Raw genomic sequence first — 17,658 nt, 5'->3', positions numbered from 1 at the left:
TGCCGCAGGTCGAGTTTTTACACAGCCTGGCATGGATACTAGAACCTCACGTTCTTCAAAGCATCACAACAGAGAGCACGCAGTCACCGCGGGGGTGTGGTTTTACAGTTGTCTGAACAGATGTTCCCCATTCCTTTCAATCTAGAATATGTCCACTTGTGAGCAATGAGTGTGTGTGGCTTTTTGATACAACCCAAATTAGTGCTCCATGAGGCTTTTCTACAAACAAGAGCACAGGAAAATATGTGATTTCTGGTGACAGATTTGCAAAATCTCGTTTCCTGAGGTAGGGTCCTGTTAAATTGACCGCTTTTTGAAGCCGGGTATGCCTCGGCAACCAGTGCAGAAAGGCGAAATATTGTCATCGTAAATTTAGATATTGACACCTTTAGGCCAAGGTGTTAGGAGCCGAATGAGCGTGAAAAGAAAAAAAAGTGCTTGAATACACACTTGCCTGTGGGAACACCGCGATGATTTGGTTTTGCGACCTCGCTGGCCGTTCATTTTAATAAAAAAATATCCTCCACACAAGCAGCTCCGGATTCAATGACACACGGATGACTGAAGCCGCAAGTGCTGCAGAAATTCTACGATGGACTCGTTACCTACCCTGGCGTTGGAGAAGTTCTACTGAATAAAAAAGGCTCAGTGCACATGTTTAGGGCTTTTTTTCTGGCTGTACAAACTTCGAAAAGTGTACACCACGCTTAATAAATCAAGGCCCACTTGGAAATTCGTCCAGTATCCTACGCATAGAAATGAGAGATTGAAAACACCATTGCAGCCGGGTGAAGATAATTTTTTCCCTGAGATCAAAATACTGTCCTCCTGGGTGGTCACCGATGATGCTTGGTAAAAAACAACGCCTTCGCGATCTCAGGGAAGGAAAATGGGCTGCTGGTTGTTCCTTCCGGGACACTTGTCTTCATTCTCATACTCATTGTAGCAAGCCAGAAGAACACGGCCGTCCTTATATTCAAGATGAAAAGAGTTGTTACAAGCGATGCAGTCTCGGCCTGGCAATAAATGACTGCAGGATACTAGCGGTGTCTCAAGAAATGTTATGATAAAGCAGACGTCCACGCACGAGTCGTGTGCAAAAGGGTACCAACTTGTCCTTAGCGATGGGGAGAAATCGATTGTAGTGGTAAGTGTGGCACAGTTTTCGGTGGCGCCCAGTTCCAAGCGGCTTTCACTGAGTTCAAAGGGTTTCGAGACTTAGTTGCACAGACGTTCTAAGACAGCGCACTGTGCTATAAAAGGGACGGCACAGTCATCCCCAGGGTCGCCACTCTCCGGGTCCTCGGCATGCACATCGAGGCCAGCAGAAGCAACAAGACCGCGGTGGACCGCCTCGTCACCAAGATCGGCGCGGCGGCCCGACTCATCCGGAGGGTGTCGACGCGGCACAATGGAATGAAGGAGGCCAGCCTGCTCCGCCTGCTCCAGTCCTTCGCGATGAGCCACGTCGCCTACGTCGGGGCGTTCCACTTCTGGCTGCGCCAGGAGAGGGATCGCATCAACGCGGCCATCCGCAAGGCGTACAGGACGGCCCTGGGCTTGCTAAATAGCACCAGCACGGCCCGGCTGCTCGAGCTCGGGGTGCACAACACCCTCGAGGAGATCAGCGAGGCCCAACGAACGGCGCAACTCGAACGCCTCGCCACCACGAGCTCGGGCAGGCGTATCCTGGAACGCCTCGGTCTGGCGGGCACGTCGTCGCAGCAGAACGAGACAGCGCAGCAACAGCAGCGGCAGCAGCTCCAGCCGGAGGTGATGGGGCGACTCCGGATCCTCCCGCTGCCCCGCAACGTCCACCCCGACCGCAACCGTGGTCGCAGAGAGGCGAGGGCCCGCGCTCTCGCCGCAACGCACGCCAACGACACGGGCGCCCTGTACGTGGACGCCGCCCGGTACACCGACCGACCCGACGCCTACGTAGCGGTGGCGGTCCGCGCTACCACGGGAGAAATATACAGCGCCTGCAGCGTCCGCGTGCCGTCCGCCAGCCAGGCGGAGGAGACAGCGATCGCGCTGGCGCTGACGGATCCCCAGTGCACCACAGTGCTTAGTGACTCCCGGTCGGCCATCGCGAACTACGCTAAGAACAACGTATGTGAAAGTGCCGTGCGTGCGGTGAAGTGCAGTGCGGTGATCAGTGGAGCGGTGCCGGCCACCCACCTTCGGTGGTTCCCGGCGCACACCAACATCAGAGGCAACGTGGGCGACGGTCTCCCCAACCGCAACGAGACGGCGGACGCAGCCGCGCGAGGACTGACCAACCGCGCGGCGGCGGTCTCTTCCCCACTGCCGAGCTCCGCGACAGAGGGAGGCCAACGCGAAGATCACGACGAAGACGACAACGACGACGTGGAGTGGGACCCGGAGCCCCTCCTCACGTACGGGGAGGTGCTGGAGTGGTACCGGCTCGGCCGGCGCACCGCTCCGGCGCCCCACCCGGAACTAACACGACAGCAGGCAGTGCTACTACGCCAACTACAAACACAGTCAGTGATCACGCCGGCGCTCGCGCATCACGTGTGCCCGGACGTGTACGCCAGTGACGTGTGTAGTGTGTGCGGGCAACATCGCGCAACTCTGGCCCACATTCTGTGGGACTGTGCAGTGCACCCCGTGGAAGCTGCCGACCTCTACGGCCGGCTGCCGGACACCATAACGAGTGCCGTATATTCGACGGACCTGGCCGCACAAACTCTAGCCGTCCAGCAGCTCGAGGCTGCTCTCGCCAGGCAGAAGCGGAGCGAGTCGCAGGCGGGGGGGAAAGGGACGAACTCCCGAGTACCTTTCGCGCACCGCTCACGCCGACGCCGGCGGGGCCTAGTCCCGAAGACGTAGTGAACGTGGGTGGGATGTGGAGGCTCTGCGCATCCCGACCTCCCACTCCCTGCTGGCCATAAATAAAGTCTTTCTCTCTCTCTCTCTCTGCTATATATGTTAAACAGCAGCTATTGACGACATTTTAAATCCCAGGAATCCTGCTGGCATCATACCTGGATCTGAAAAATCTATCATTCTATCGTATTCAGACTACGTCTTAAAGTCCTCGAGTCGTACATTGATTTGTTGCTTGTGTACCCCTGTTGGGCATGACAACATTCACAACAGAGGATTCGAAACTGTGACAACCAAATCTCTTAGCGCCGGAGATATTTTGACACAAAGGTGATGAGTAGCTTGTGCAGCACTGCGTACAGCGCTCTGTAATCTTCCAGAGAGGTACCCCGGGCAAGCGCATTGCAACCGAGATTCAAATGTCGGCTAAAGTCAATATATTTGACGTCCAGAATATATTCGACGTCCAGAAACCACCCAAGAGCTTCGACGTGAATTTATATGTTACCGTGGCCGAAGGTTTCGACTCTCGCGAAATGACTCGACCAAAGTATGGTCTACTGCAGAAGGGTTTGCGGAAGGGCTTGTTGGTACATCATAACTTCAAGAAAACAGCGCAGACGACGGAAGTAAAATCAAGAAAAGACACACTACAGGCGCTGAAAAACAACCGCGCATTTTAATGCGAAAGAACCATATACAAAAAAGCGCAGAAAAAGCAAAAAAAAAAATCATGCAGCCCTCCATCTAACTACACGACGGCTGAACGTGAAGCTGTCTCGTGACGGATTGTTTGGTTCTCGTCTCAGTTTGGACTGAGTTTCGACCATGTCGAGATGGAGATTATATAGAGGCCACGTGCATAACGCGAGGGAGCCACCATACTGCGGAGGGCCGCTGTCTGCGTTTGCTTTGTTTTTGACCGTAGTTGCACCTGGCTTGTTTTTGTTTCGGTAGGTAATCGTTTGGTGAAACATGGGGTATGCTCGACAAACAGGGTCACGTAATGTCGCTTACGCCAATCGTCTTCTGTCGTGTGATACAACCCCAAAGGGCCAGACTGCTGTGAAACATAACAAGTATAGTACGCACTGTACTGCAACAGTACAACAATATCAGCAACAGTGCGCACGTAAACATGGGGTATGTTTACGTGTACTTTATACTTCCATTGATTACCCCACCATTCGTACTGAAATAAAATGAATATACATTGCATGTTAGGAAAAATAGCTCGTTCTTTCAGCTTCTAAGCCCTGCCTAACTTGCGTTTGCTTTTGCCCGCCTCAGCCAATCGCACAGTTGCGCATATTACGTCATAGTGCAGGAAATGCACGAGTGAGTCGCATAGCCATTGGCTTTTTTAATAATTATATTGCTAATTTGGCCGAAGTTTACGTTACAATTGGTGTCAGTATGATTCTAACGAGGCAATCTTTCGAATGACCCAAACTCGCATTTCGCATGCATCCCCTTTAAAAACGCACAGGCTGAACGTTTTTCGTCAAAATTAGCCCTTCCTTTTATCAAATATGGGCAGAAACTAGCGAGTCAGGTTTTATAGCCTCGGTAGACACATTTTTAAGGTACTTATAAGATATTTTAAGTGCTGTTGTAGGAGCTGTAAGGAGGTTCGTTCTATTGTCTAAGAGAAAGTTTGGACGAAGTCCAGGAGGGAAGCTTGGGGTGCTTTCAAAAAATAAATAGACAGCCTTTTGGTTGTTTCGCTGCAAATGTCATAAGAGGATTGGTTACCATTCCCGCTGTCACAACCTCCCTCAACCCTCTCCTATCCCACCTGTCACAATTGTCCCCTCTTCTTTTGGTACTTTTATGAGGAATGCAATACAGGTATATTCCTTAAAAGGGCCATGACGACCAAATACAAGTTTGGTTCGTTAGAAAGACTGCTTCGTGCGAATAACAATGATATCAATTTGACCCAGAACTTCGAACAAACAATGGACTTGCTGACACAGAGAGAAGACACAGACGACGAAGCCGTGTGCGTGGTGCGTGGCGTTGCTGGGTTATGTGGTGGCCGACATCATGTAAATATATCATTTCGCATTCAACCAATGTTCATGCCATGCGTCCTGCAGCCACGTAGCACTATTAAAGGAAACACAAGAAGCAGTAGCGATTCCCCAGCCCCTTTCCGGCAACTGTTTTTATGACGACACAGAATATTGTCTGTGCGATTGGTGACCTAAGCCTGCACCATTGCTAACACATAAGACTGGATGATTATAGTGGTGCATTTAGTTCTGTTTAGTTGCATCATCTGAATGCTAAGGGCAGTGAACGCCCTGAAAATCACATGATTAGGGCTGGCCTTTATGACGTCACTCCCGCCCATAACAAGCCAATGTATCACGAAATTCGAAAATTTTTAAATCTTTTCTTGCGTTTTTTTCAGATACAAAAACGTCTTCCTCGGCGGGAATGGAGCCGAGTGAGGTAATGAATCCTAGTTCTTTCGGAGTAAACAAATTTGTATTTTGTATTCATGGCCGCATTAACCTAAGGGATAATCACGCGGAGTTGGCAACGCATTGATCACGTCTTTCTTCTGCAGCTTTAAATTACGTTACTATGGAGTTCATGCACTTTAGAAAATAAAGCTATTGTCTCTGCTTTTGAGGCGAAGAATGCGTGTTTTCAATAGAGCATTCGCCGTGGGGGGTAACGTGACTGCTGTCGCGAGGGTGATAATGATAATATGAAGTACAAAGCACTTAGGAACTCGCCTTGTCGTCGTAGGTCGCTCGCTGGACCCAAATAGAGCCACACGGCATTCCGTCGTAGCGGCTGTGGTCGCGGCGTAACCCAGAAGCTTCCAAAGCCAAGCGATTTATGTAGTGATAAGCTTTCGAAACTCGTGAACCGCAGGCGCTTGTCATACATCTACCCGTTGTTTAGCGCCGAGAAAACTGTAGGTGCATTTGAGGTAAAATATACGTAATTAACCGGCACCTCCCGTGTTCATTTAGTTAGGAAGGCTCGTTGGGTTGGTTTTCACGATAGTAAGCGGGAAAAAGTGGCAGTGCAACGCCGGCATTTGCGGGAGGAAAAGCAAGCTCAAAAAGAACAGAACTCCCGCTGGAGCAGTTTCAGAATGGGGGCGCGCGAGCACTGCGAAAGCGGTAAACTTGAAATGCATTAGGTGGTAGCAGTGAGCGGATAACGACTCTACAGCCTATTATGGCGAATCACTGCTCTGCATTTCCGACAGCTTTCACATTGAGTGGAACGGCTTTAATTGTTTCACTTTTCGCCAATTAATTTGGTTAAAGGTTTAGGTGTTGAGCGCGTCCTATAACCTTCGGTGTGTAGACGTTGATTGCAAAGTTAAGCTGAAAAAAAACAACTTTAAACGTAAAGTGTACTGTCATATTCCCTTCGATAAAAGGTCGTTGTTTTGCGAATTATATCTCGGCTTACGGAATGGTATTAGATTTATAGTTAAGAACACAGTTATAACCAGCTAAAGTGTCCGTAATGACACGACACAAATTTGTTTTCTCGAAAAGGTTTGCTGCTTTTTAACACTCTCAGTGCTCGCTGGCCGTTAACTATGCTTTATTCACACATAAATTAATCAGTTTAAGTCATAATTTCAGTTCTCCCTTTGAATCGCATGCTTCGTGACGACAGCGAAGACATCTTGTGGGTAGATACTTAAAACGGCGCCGAAAGCACTCGATAGGTGCGGCTGGAGATCGTTGGGAGAGGACTTTGTCGTGCAGTGAACACAACCAGGCTGCTGCTGCTCCTGGTGATGGTGATGATGCTGATACTGACAATAACCTAAAACGAAAATGAAAATGTGTACTAAGGCTGGGGATATCTCCACAATGCCCCTTTTGCCACCTTGGTTACCGTCCACCCGCCCAGATGGCGCTGCGATACCGTTCAAAGAGCGCTGTTCCGACCAATAACCATGGCCAGCGGCATATCAACAACCCCATAAAGAAAGTTCTCGTATTTTGAAAACCCTTCAACTACTAACTGTAAGTCTACTGACCTTGTCGTGCGATTAGCAGGTTAAATAGGTCTCTCGACATTTCACACCTCTTCTGCTCGTTGTTGAGCATTTTCCTGCATCAGCGCTGGACGCTGGAGTACACAAAAATGAATGACATCCTAGGCGAATTGGGAAGGCCCGGCGGGTTGACTTTTTTGTGCCTCTGTCCTCCATATTGCCCAACTTAAAATCTAGTTTGTGCGCCGTCCTCTCTTAGTCAGAGTGTCGAACGGGAACCGAGCCGAACCGAACCGAAAACCGGAACCGAACCAATATTTTTTTCCGGAACTCAACTCGAACGCGAACCGTTATTTTTTTAAAAAGTGCGCTGAACCCGAACCGGAAGTGAACGGAAAAAATAAATAGCGGTTACAGGTTTGCGACGAAACGGTTAAACCATTCGTTGTTGATTAAGTGCGGTAACTGACATTCGTAGATTTTTTTTTACGTAGCATCAGCTTCATGATCGCCCACGGAATATTTACCCCTTAGATCAATTACAACACTATGGACGCCTCTCTACTCGTGCCCGTCACTTGAGGAAAGATGATGATGATGATGGTTGGGTTTTTTTGGCGCAATGCCGGCTGGGGCAAATAGCACCAAACAGAGACTTGAGGAAAGAAATTCACACCTATATTGAAATCATAAGGTGCTGCTGGCCGTGCGCAGAATATACCTCTTGGCGACCGGGATACAGGCGATATAAACCTTATGCCTTGCGCTTCCAGGTACAGGTCTCTATGCGACTATACAAGCATTGTATATGAACACAAAATCAACACTAAAATTACGAAAGGATAGATTTTTGATCTCGCGTTATATTTTACTTTTATACATACCCCGCTGGAATTTCAAGACTCAAATTTTCTGAACTTGTTATGCTTCGTTGGCAGGGAAATGGTGTCTCGTGTATTGTCCCTCTTAATGAATGGCAGAATAAAACTAATTTCATCAAAAAAGACCAAGGGGGAATGGTTGGACAAGACCATTCCTTCCAACAACCTCCAGCGCACTAGTCACGGCCCAAACTTGCATCGACAGGTCAGTGATGAGCATCGTGCCCTCTTACTGCTCTGAATTAAGTGTAATTGCAGACCGCTAGGAGAAGGGTCCTCTGGGCAGCCATATTGTTAGGCAGTGGCAGGACAGATGACGCGGGCGATGGTTGATGGTGAACACGGTGTTCACGAGATGTCGGCGATGGACCTATTTACAAGTGGCCATGGTAGCTCTAGCCAGGTTGTGTGCTGCTCACATCTCCGTCGTCGTCGTCGTTGGTAGGTTAGCATGTCTTTCTTTTTCTGCTCGTCACAACATAAACTAAATCTGTTCTTTAGGCTATGCATAAAAAGCATTAGCATTGGTAAGCTGCTGGATAAATCAACAATAATTTACAGGTGGTACATATCTTATTATTTTGACGCTGCCTCCAGGTGGCTTGCTGAATATTGTTGAGGGATTAATGAGGTGGAGGATATTCATGTACGTCTGCGGCATGTTTTTATGCGTTCCCTCGCGGATCTGCACGAGAAGTCACTCACTGCCTGGTTCCCAAAAAAGCCCGCGTAATCAAAAAATGTGCAGGGGTAGGCAGTCACCAGATTGCTGCACGAGGAAACAGCGACCCACACCCTCAAAGGGCGTACATGTGGCATTTTAAAATTCACGGAGACACGGTGGGATACATTGTGCTTTCATACCGTTATATAAACTCCTTAGATTACTCTTGGTGAAATGTCACCCGAACAATTCACTTCTGTATAGAGGTGAAGCCAACTGTGAAATAGAAGTGCTAATATTCTCTTAGTGTAATGTTGCCCCCTCAATTCACTTCTGTACGATGATGAAGCCGACTCTGTAGAGGCTCATTGCAGAAAAAAAAGCGGGTGGAAAGAATGTATGCGCATCAGTAGAGAACTGTCAGAATTCTTGTCCCATTTTTTTCGTAGACTTTTAGTGATCTAAAATGCAAGTCGAATTTGCTTTTCCTGGGCGTGTAAGGCGCTTCCATACCGAGTTCGTGGTCGGCGCGATTTCTCTACTGCGTCTACTTACACGCTGTACATGAGACTTAGATGAAACATGAAAGCAAAGTAAACCGCGACCTTGTCTGATTTGAAAGTAACAGCCTTTGGTAACTCGCTGTACGCCATGCCGGCCCTAAAGGGCATCGTATTTACGAAAACAATACTAAGTATGAGAAAACCCTTCACGTTTCACGCTGTCTAACGTCAGCAGTGACGTAACAGGGAAAAACAGATTTACCAGGCATTTAACTTCATGTTGGCAATCGGAAAATAGGTTAAAACAAGATTAGAGGCACCAGTAAATCTCACAAACCTGATTTTTAGCTGTGGTTTTTAGTCAGCGGTTGCCAATCGCCAAAATATATCCCATCAACGTCATAAGGGCTGGGAAAGAAAACGCCCGAAAGGCAGCAACTTTATTTATTTTTCCAATTATTTATCTAATTGTTTAAAGTTGCCATGAAGATCGACATAACTGCGATTGAGACAAAGCAATCTTTTCAATGAACCAAACGTATTTTTTTGGTCACGGTTCCTTTGACCTACTAACATTTTTTTTCGCACTTAGTTGTGATTGTTCTTCCTGAACAGGTTCGGGAACCGGTTAAGGCTTGCGAACTGGCTCACGAACCGGCTCGCGAACCGCTTCGACGTGTAATGTAGTCGAAACGGAACTGAACCGGAACGAAATTATTTCCCCTGAACCCGAAACATAACTAAACCGGTATTTTTTCGGTTCGACACACTGCGTTTAGTATAAAAATCAGAACCCTTTTCTTAAGAGAAATGGTTAAAGCGCGAAGCTTTCTCCCATGCAACTTGAAGCAAAGTCAAGTTAAAAATGGAAACGGCTTAGACTCTATAGGAATGGCGGGACGTCGACTTTATACCGGTAAGGACTGAGGTTCGATTCTGACCACGGGAAGCGTTTTTTATGCACTTGATGTGCCTTTGTGGAATCCCGTTGTGTACGTTGGCTTTCCCGCAGTGCATCATGGGTGCGACGATTTTAATTTTGGACAGCGACTTTGGACTTGAAAGAAATTGGCTTTCCACCAGAGAAAGAAGCTTCGCATTTCAACCATCTTCCACTTCCAGCCGATTATCATTATCGTCAAAGAGAATTGGCTTTCCTGCAGTGTGTTTTTGCATGTGGTTGCCACCGGGGAGGCAAAGAAGGCCTCACTTCAGTTGAAGGAGCGCCGGAAACGCGCTGAGGTTGTCTATCGTAACACATCAAAACTTTGCATGGCCGGACTCTTTACCTGGCGAGCTAACTTGATTAAACGGCAGATGCGCCTCAGCGTGGACACAGCCCAGGGGCGTCCCGATTCCCTTCAAAGCAGAACGCACGTTCAGGTGTCGAGAGATTTTTATTTGAAGGGCTTAATATTTTACCGATATCCAAGAGGAAGGCTGATTACTCGCCGCGCCTGTTGGTGGTGAAAAGCGCGTAATTGCGTTTGTCAGTACTCTGGCGGGTCGCGCGGGAGCCAGTGAACTGAGGTAATCGGTGTGGCCGCTTCGCTCGTTTCTGCTCCTGACGAAATTGAATTATACGAGGGGCAGGTGCTGATTCGTGGTTTCTTCAGCGGCCCGTGGCGGCACAGGAATAATTGACCCCCGACGGGGCAGGAGTTCTCTTGCACCTTTAGGTGTTTCTATGCTTGCATTTACCTTCATTAGAACGTTAGAATGAATGAATGGATGAGATATGAGTGAGTAAGTGGGTGAGTGAGTAAGGGAGTGAGGAATGTTAGATTGGCGTAAATGATGAGGCGTGTTTGAGAAAGCCTCAACTATACCACGGTAATTCACATGTTCAGGGCGAGACGGGCAGATCGATCGCCAAAGACGACAGAAAAAAAGGAACAGTGAAAAAATAGCCGAGTTGTCGCGGCAGTTACGAAACAAGCTTAAGACCGCGAAAGAAAAATAGTGCACCAATACCTTGGCCAACTTTATGTACTCCTCCCTGCACCATTTTTGGCGTTACTTATCGCAGGCCCAGAACCACCCACAAAGCATTATCATGAATGAAACAGTTCTGCATGACCAAGGAAGGATAGCGCCACATTATAACACGTTTTTTCAGTCCGTATTTTCTCCGCGATCGTGCGGTGATCAGTCGCACAATAAAACGTCTGGCCCTCATTCCTCGGATACGCCATACGTAAAGATTACGTACGAAGGTGTCGTTTCCCTCCTACTAAACATTAACGTAAAAAAATCGAGTGGTCCTGGCGATATGCCAAATGCTTTTTTTATGTAGATACTCGGAATAGATTGGTCACTATCCCACGATTATCTTTAATGCATCACTAGAACAGAAACGCGTCCCAGATGACTGGTTAGTGGCAAAGGTTGTCCCAATTTTCAAATCTTGTGACCGGCAAAAAATTAAAAATTATCGCCCAATTTTCTTATCCTGCGTATGCTGTAAACGTATTGAGCATGTCATCTCGAAGGCCATATACCCCCACTTAGAAGGCAAAAAACTGTTATACTTCAATCAACATGGATTTAGGCAAAATCTTTCGACCGTGACGCAACTGGTAGAAACAATTGATAAATTTGCAAGGGCTTTGAACGGCAAAGGGCAAATTGATTGTATTTGTCTTGACATGTCCAAAGCTTTCGATAGAGTACCTCATTCAGACCTAATTGACAAGTTGGTACAATTTTGGTTGAAACTACAATATCACACAACGGATCCGCGCATACCTAACAGGCAGAACTCGGTACGTAGAAATTGATGGCTCCAAATCGAATTACTAGACGCCACATCGGGTGTTCCGCAGGGGTCTGTGCTGGGACCAGTACTATTTCTTGTTTATATAAATGATATTGCCCAAAATATTAACAAAGACATTAAAGTAGGACTCTTTGCGGACGATTGCCTGCTTTATAAAGAAATTAACAATGGAAACGGTTCGAAAATCCTTAATGACGCCCTCAAGGTTGTAGCACACTGGTGTGAAACTTCAAAAATTAAAACCATTAAAGAAAAATACTGTTGTTTTTCGAGTTACACATAAAAAAAACATGTTATTGCCTGTACCTACACCCTGGGATCCTGTACACTTGCCGCAGTTAATAGTCCTAAATACTTAGGCGTAACTATTTCTAGTGATTTTAGTTGGAAGGAGCGTGTAAAAAAGGTTTGTTCGACTGCAGAAATTCAACTACGATTTTTGCGCAGGAAGCTTAAGCTCGCTTCGAAGGACGCCAAATTAACTGCCTATCTATACCTGGTCAGACCGGCATTAGAATATGCTAGTATCGTATGAGATCTTTGTGAAACAGCGCTAATCAATATGCTTGAAAGAGTCCAACGAAGAGCAGCCGGGTTAATTTTGTCTCGTTATTCGCGAACCGATTCCGTTACTGAAATGTTGCATTTACTTAATTTACCCCCCCTAGCCGAATGACGCCGCCTAGCTAGACTAAGGTTTCTTTTCTTACTCTGGAAAAATCATTTTGAAATAGGCACCTCTAAGTACTTGTACCACTACGAGGCAGAACCCTAAGACGTACACATGAACATATTTTCCGGATCTCTCAACTACACATTAATGCATACGCCAACTCATTTTCTCCCGAACAATAAAAGAATGGAACGCACTACCAACAACCGTTATCCAGAGTGACTCTGTAATACAGTGTGAGGACAAACTGAAGCGAGTGATGTCGTAAGCAAAAAGTGCATTGTGAAAAAAAATCTACCAAACTGGTTGTGTTCGTTTACTTATAGATATTACTGTTAGGTGTGTTCTGTTGTACTTCTGCGGGGTTAAATCCATACATTTTTAAAGTGACAACACTGATGTGTACACTCTCTATAATGTACTTCCTTGTTGTTCTTCGATTTGTGCTGTAACCCCACCCTTGTAATGGCCTCTGGGCCAACAGTGTGAATAAAATAAAAAAGAATGGCGAGAATGAATGGCTGCCATTGCAAAAGCGTTCGCTTGGCGATATCAGGCCGCTAGAACGTACAGCGTGGTTCGTTCAATTAAGCATTTGGATGTTAACACTCGCGCTTAGGGCTCCCTTCTCTCAGCATTATATTGCATGCGAATGTTGTAGCGCAAATAATAGGTTTGTGAGCCGAATTGTAGCACGACGACACGGATTTAAAGAATGGGATCGGTTTTAACAAATACAAGAATTCCTCTTAAGCCGGAATATATTAGCACTTGCACATGACAAACATTCGGAAAGCGTAATGTCTAATGTGGAGGCTCATCGTACCGCGTTGCCGTATCCCCCCGAGCTTTTACTAGCAGACTGGAGAGCACGGGCGCATTAGAAACGGCTGTAGTACATCGAGAAGAACATCACACAGGACAGCTTGGCCGCCTGCGTGCTCCTCATCCGGCAGAGCCTCTACACAACCTACGCATTGAATACCTACAGGACGTTGAGCCAAGTCATCAATCGCAACCATAACTAGAGAGAACATCACTTTACTGTATCTTCCTCGGTGCCCTCCAAATGGACTTCAAAGCGCGTTCACGCGAGGTACAATCCACATAGTGCGTGACATTGTTAAGGAAATAATTTATTCCAGTTTATCAGAAACAAGCTACGAGAAAAAAACAATGTCAACGGGAAATTAAATAGCGATCAGACTTGACAGCGGGATGCAAACTCTGGCAAAAAGACCCGCTCGTATTCAGCCTCGAGCCCTGGATGACTCCAGACAGCTTTTAAATACGGTAGTATTTCCTGGATTACGTAAAGCTGAAAATTTTGTTCAGTATGTCTGGCTGTGTATCTGTGGATTGAGCCACTCGGTGAAAAAAGAATTCTTGAACAAGCAGTTTAGTTACGAGAAACATTCCCAATCTAAAATATCTGTTGCCATGCTTTATACTTGTCAACACTGTTGAGCAATAAGAAACCATTACGCATAGTTGACATATACATCAATACACAACTGGTGCTAGCAATTGGTGTGGGTTCGATTTTTGCGAGAAAGAAAAGAAAAAAAAAGAACGTGTCCAGAACAAAGTTTTTTTTCCACAAAATACAAAAAGAGCACACGCCTGAGACTCGTGCTTTCGGCTCGAGTCCAAACTCAACAGTCCCAACACGCGGTGCCGAGCTTGAAAGTTTTAACACATGTTTCCTTAAACTAACCCGCTCACAGAGTGCATTGGGCGCCTGCACATGAACGCGTTGAGCTAAAGGTCCCCTGCAACTTTTATTGGAGGGCAGCTCCTAAGCTCCATTTGGTCGATTTGTCGAAGGCGTCGCTATCGCCACTATCCTAACCGACAGAACGCTCTATTAACACCAGGAAGGAAGAAAGAGAGGGAACGTGGTACGAGCGGGTAACGAAGGACTGTGATAGCAAAGGAAGTGCGAAGAGGAAGTAACGCGTGAGGAAACAGCTTTGCACGAGTGGAGGTCTCTCTGTGGCGGCTGGAGAAGACATTATCGCAATTTTTCCAGCTCATTCCATTTAAAGCCAACCGCTTGACCAAGGCAGTAACTATGGTTACATGGAGAAGGCGCACTGCCGAGGGGGATTTGAGAAGGTGCGCTGTTATGGTTTACGCGCAGCCTCAAAGCGGGCCAGCACGCTGCGAACGAATGGCGAGTGGTACGCAAGCCCGGAAGCGACGTAGATTAGTCGGCCTTGGCTGCACAAATTCGTCCGATAAATGCGACGTCTCAGCAACAGTTACTTATTAGCCTCTTCCGATTACCGTTGTGGTTGTATTGCGTTTTTGATTTGGCCATGCGCAATGTCATCGATTAAGATACCGTAACAGTGCGCTCAAAATTAGCATTACAGAAAGTATTACAGACGGCGGATTTTTTTTTTCGGTTTTATTTTTAATATGCGGAATTGTTTTAGCGCGTAGTGGTTTAGCATGTATTGGTTTAGCACCTAAATTGTTTTAACACCGTGCTAAAACGTGGTTTTAGCATGGTTGTAGCCAGCGGCTCCAGTATACTTGCGATAGGGAGCCACGAAGTATCCAACCCAAGTATCACTACTGTACGGATACCAGGCACTGTGAGAGTTGGTTAACAGATTTTTTTCGCTTTCTTGTCAAGTGTAAAGTGATTGGCCATATCAAAGTTCATTGACCAATTATACCACCAGAAAGAAGATGAAATCAGTTTAGCCAGTTTCAGACATTTTGACATGTACTAGTGAATTTTTGTAGCGTTCTTCCTTCCCCTACACTCTCCCTTTCCTCCCCAGGGCTCTCGTGCCTTCTTCCCCTTATTAAAGCTATCACTACCTTCATGGTGGGTCCATCCTTTGAATTCCTGAGCGACGGGACTCAGAAAAATTGCGGCTATCAGCCGGCGTTCATCTGAGTTGCAGGAATAAACACCTTTGATAGCGACTCAAAAAACGCCACAAAAGCATGGCCGTTCCGAGATGTATCCATTGCTACGAGCAAATGACGCAGTGCTGCTGTCTCCTGGCGATTAATGTAGCCTTCGACGTGTTTCAAGGCACGAAGGTAGTTAATAGCAAAAGCATTTATTGACAGTGTTGCTGGTGACCTTTAAGGAAAGCCAGTGTTCTCACGGTTTTGTCGTAATGATTTGGAACGTGCTTTTTATCTTATAACTTTTATTAGCAGCATACAATGGTGGAGTAACAATTCCTCCCACTCCCTCTTCTTTGTACAATGTGTGGAAGCCAGCCACGCCCCTGGAACGGTTCTTCCGAAGGGCTTCTCGGCCAAGGCCAGTGAAGTCCATGAAGCTGAAGCGCTACCACCATCCGTGGCCGCCGTAGCCGCCACCTCCGTAGCCGCCTCCTCCGTAGCCTCCTCCACCGTGTCCACCGTGGTGACTGATGAGGATGATCTTCTTGCCATGTCCATGTCCATGTCCATGTCCACCACCGTAGCCTCCTCCGCCGAAGCCTCCTCCACCATAGCCACCGTGGTGGTGGTGGTGGTGGTAGCCAGCGGTCACGTACGACACGGTAAGCACGACTACAAGCAGAGCCAAAATCTGCCAGAAGAGAAAGCTATGTATTAACAACAGCTGATAACTTCCTCACCAGGAAAGAAAGTTTCTTTAGTTAATTAACGGAGGAAATCTCGCTGGATGGCGCGTGTATTAGGTTTCTTCCTTGCGGAGCGAATACAGACCACACAGTAGAACAGCGGCGTGGTGTTAGATGGCTAAAGTACGAACCCAGATGCTCCAGTGTTCTATGTGCATTCGGGAGACAAAGACATCGGAGAGTCAGTTTAATCTACCAGAATTAATTTGGTTCCCACTTTCCGGTTAAGCATGTAATGCTTTGATGCGCGATGCTCTGACTGCGTACAAATGGACAGCTGCTGCGAAGAACTGCTGTGACACCAGGTTATCGAAAAGATAACTTTGATAACAGAGCTCAGCTATCAAAGCTATTAGTACTACTGGATGCTTTTGTCTGCTATTGTGCGTGCTGCAGTAGGCTGGCGGCGATCTCTCTCCTGGCGATCAACCTTTAATAAAATATCTCGAAAGAAAACATTCTTGACGATTATTCTCCGAGAGATGGCAGGACATTAGTTGAGTCGGTTCGCCACACTTTGCTTTTAAGCAAGCAGCGGAGTCATCTTTGTCTACTTTACGTGAATATTGTGTGAAGAAGGTGATATATTTGCAAGAAATTCTGCTCAGTAAAGAGACACTTGTGTGGGCCTGCCTAAATATTTTTAAGGCGACATTGCGCACATTGACTAATGTAACCCTAAACAAGGCGTTCAGAATAATTCAAATGTCTTAGGTCATCTTCAATCAATGAGGGCAATGAAAACGCTATGACCGTTAAGGCCACCACTTCAACTATAGCAGTGACTTAACACTGGTTGACAATTTGCCTAAATGATGTTTCGGCCCTGGATTTCCGCCAATTCCATGGTTAATATTACCTTTTGTTTGCTTATGCGCAGCCTTTACAGGGAAAAATACAGCAAATCAGTTTAAAGGATACCGCACCATTTCTGGAAGCGCGTTTGTACCTACCAATGCAGATGTGAGCATAAAACGTCCCGTATTCCGGCAAAATAATTAGACAGCTTACATCTCAAGTAAGTGTTCATTACAGATAATGGCTGATATTGACGAACTGTCGAAGCGGTTTGAAATATTTTGAAGTTTATCATAGAACAGTAACCCTGAGGCTAATCCTTTGATCTCTGCCCGAACTGCATCATTAGAGCTCTATCATTATAGTAACACCGGTTGCCAATTACGGTGCTTTACCAGCTACAGCCAGGATAAGAACACACCTAGATCTCAAGGGTTACTGAAAGCACGGGTAAAAATTCATACCACAGTCTTCATCTTCCTACCCCTGTGTGGACACAACACCGCTGGAGAGTCTCTAATACGAGGGCAGCTACCGTCTGAATGATCACCGAGTCTCAGCGTGGGTCCTTATATACGGCGATGGCGAAGGCGCGGCGTAACTAAACCAGAACACCAGAACACACTGAAACACAAAATGGCGGCGGGAAGAGATTGACGCCGATCCGAAGAAACGTTTCACCCTTGCTTTTCGCAATTTTGCCGTGGCGACGGAGCGAGACGAACAATCTGTAGAATCAAGAAATACTGACGAGGTAAGTGGACTGCAACGGTGGACACATACGCAAGCAGTGATGCATGAAGGCGTCGTCTATGGTCGTGTCGTAGGTGGCCACCATGGGCGCGAACAAAAAACAATTGTGAACAATTAATCCATACAGCCAATTCGCACAGTCATCGGAG

Source organism: Haemaphysalis longicornis, unplaced genomic scaffold (assembly GCF_048455015.1).
Source record: "Haemaphysalis longicornis isolate Haplotype H1 unplaced genomic scaffold, Haemaphysalis longicornis Haplotype H1 scaffold_5, whole genome shotgun sequence".
In the NCBI taxonomy this organism is placed as follows: Eukaryota; Metazoa; Arthropoda; class Arachnida; order Ixodida; family Ixodidae; genus Haemaphysalis; species Haemaphysalis longicornis.
The sequence above is the reverse complement of the archived record's forward strand: the minus strand, read 5'-3'. Positions refer to the sequence as shown.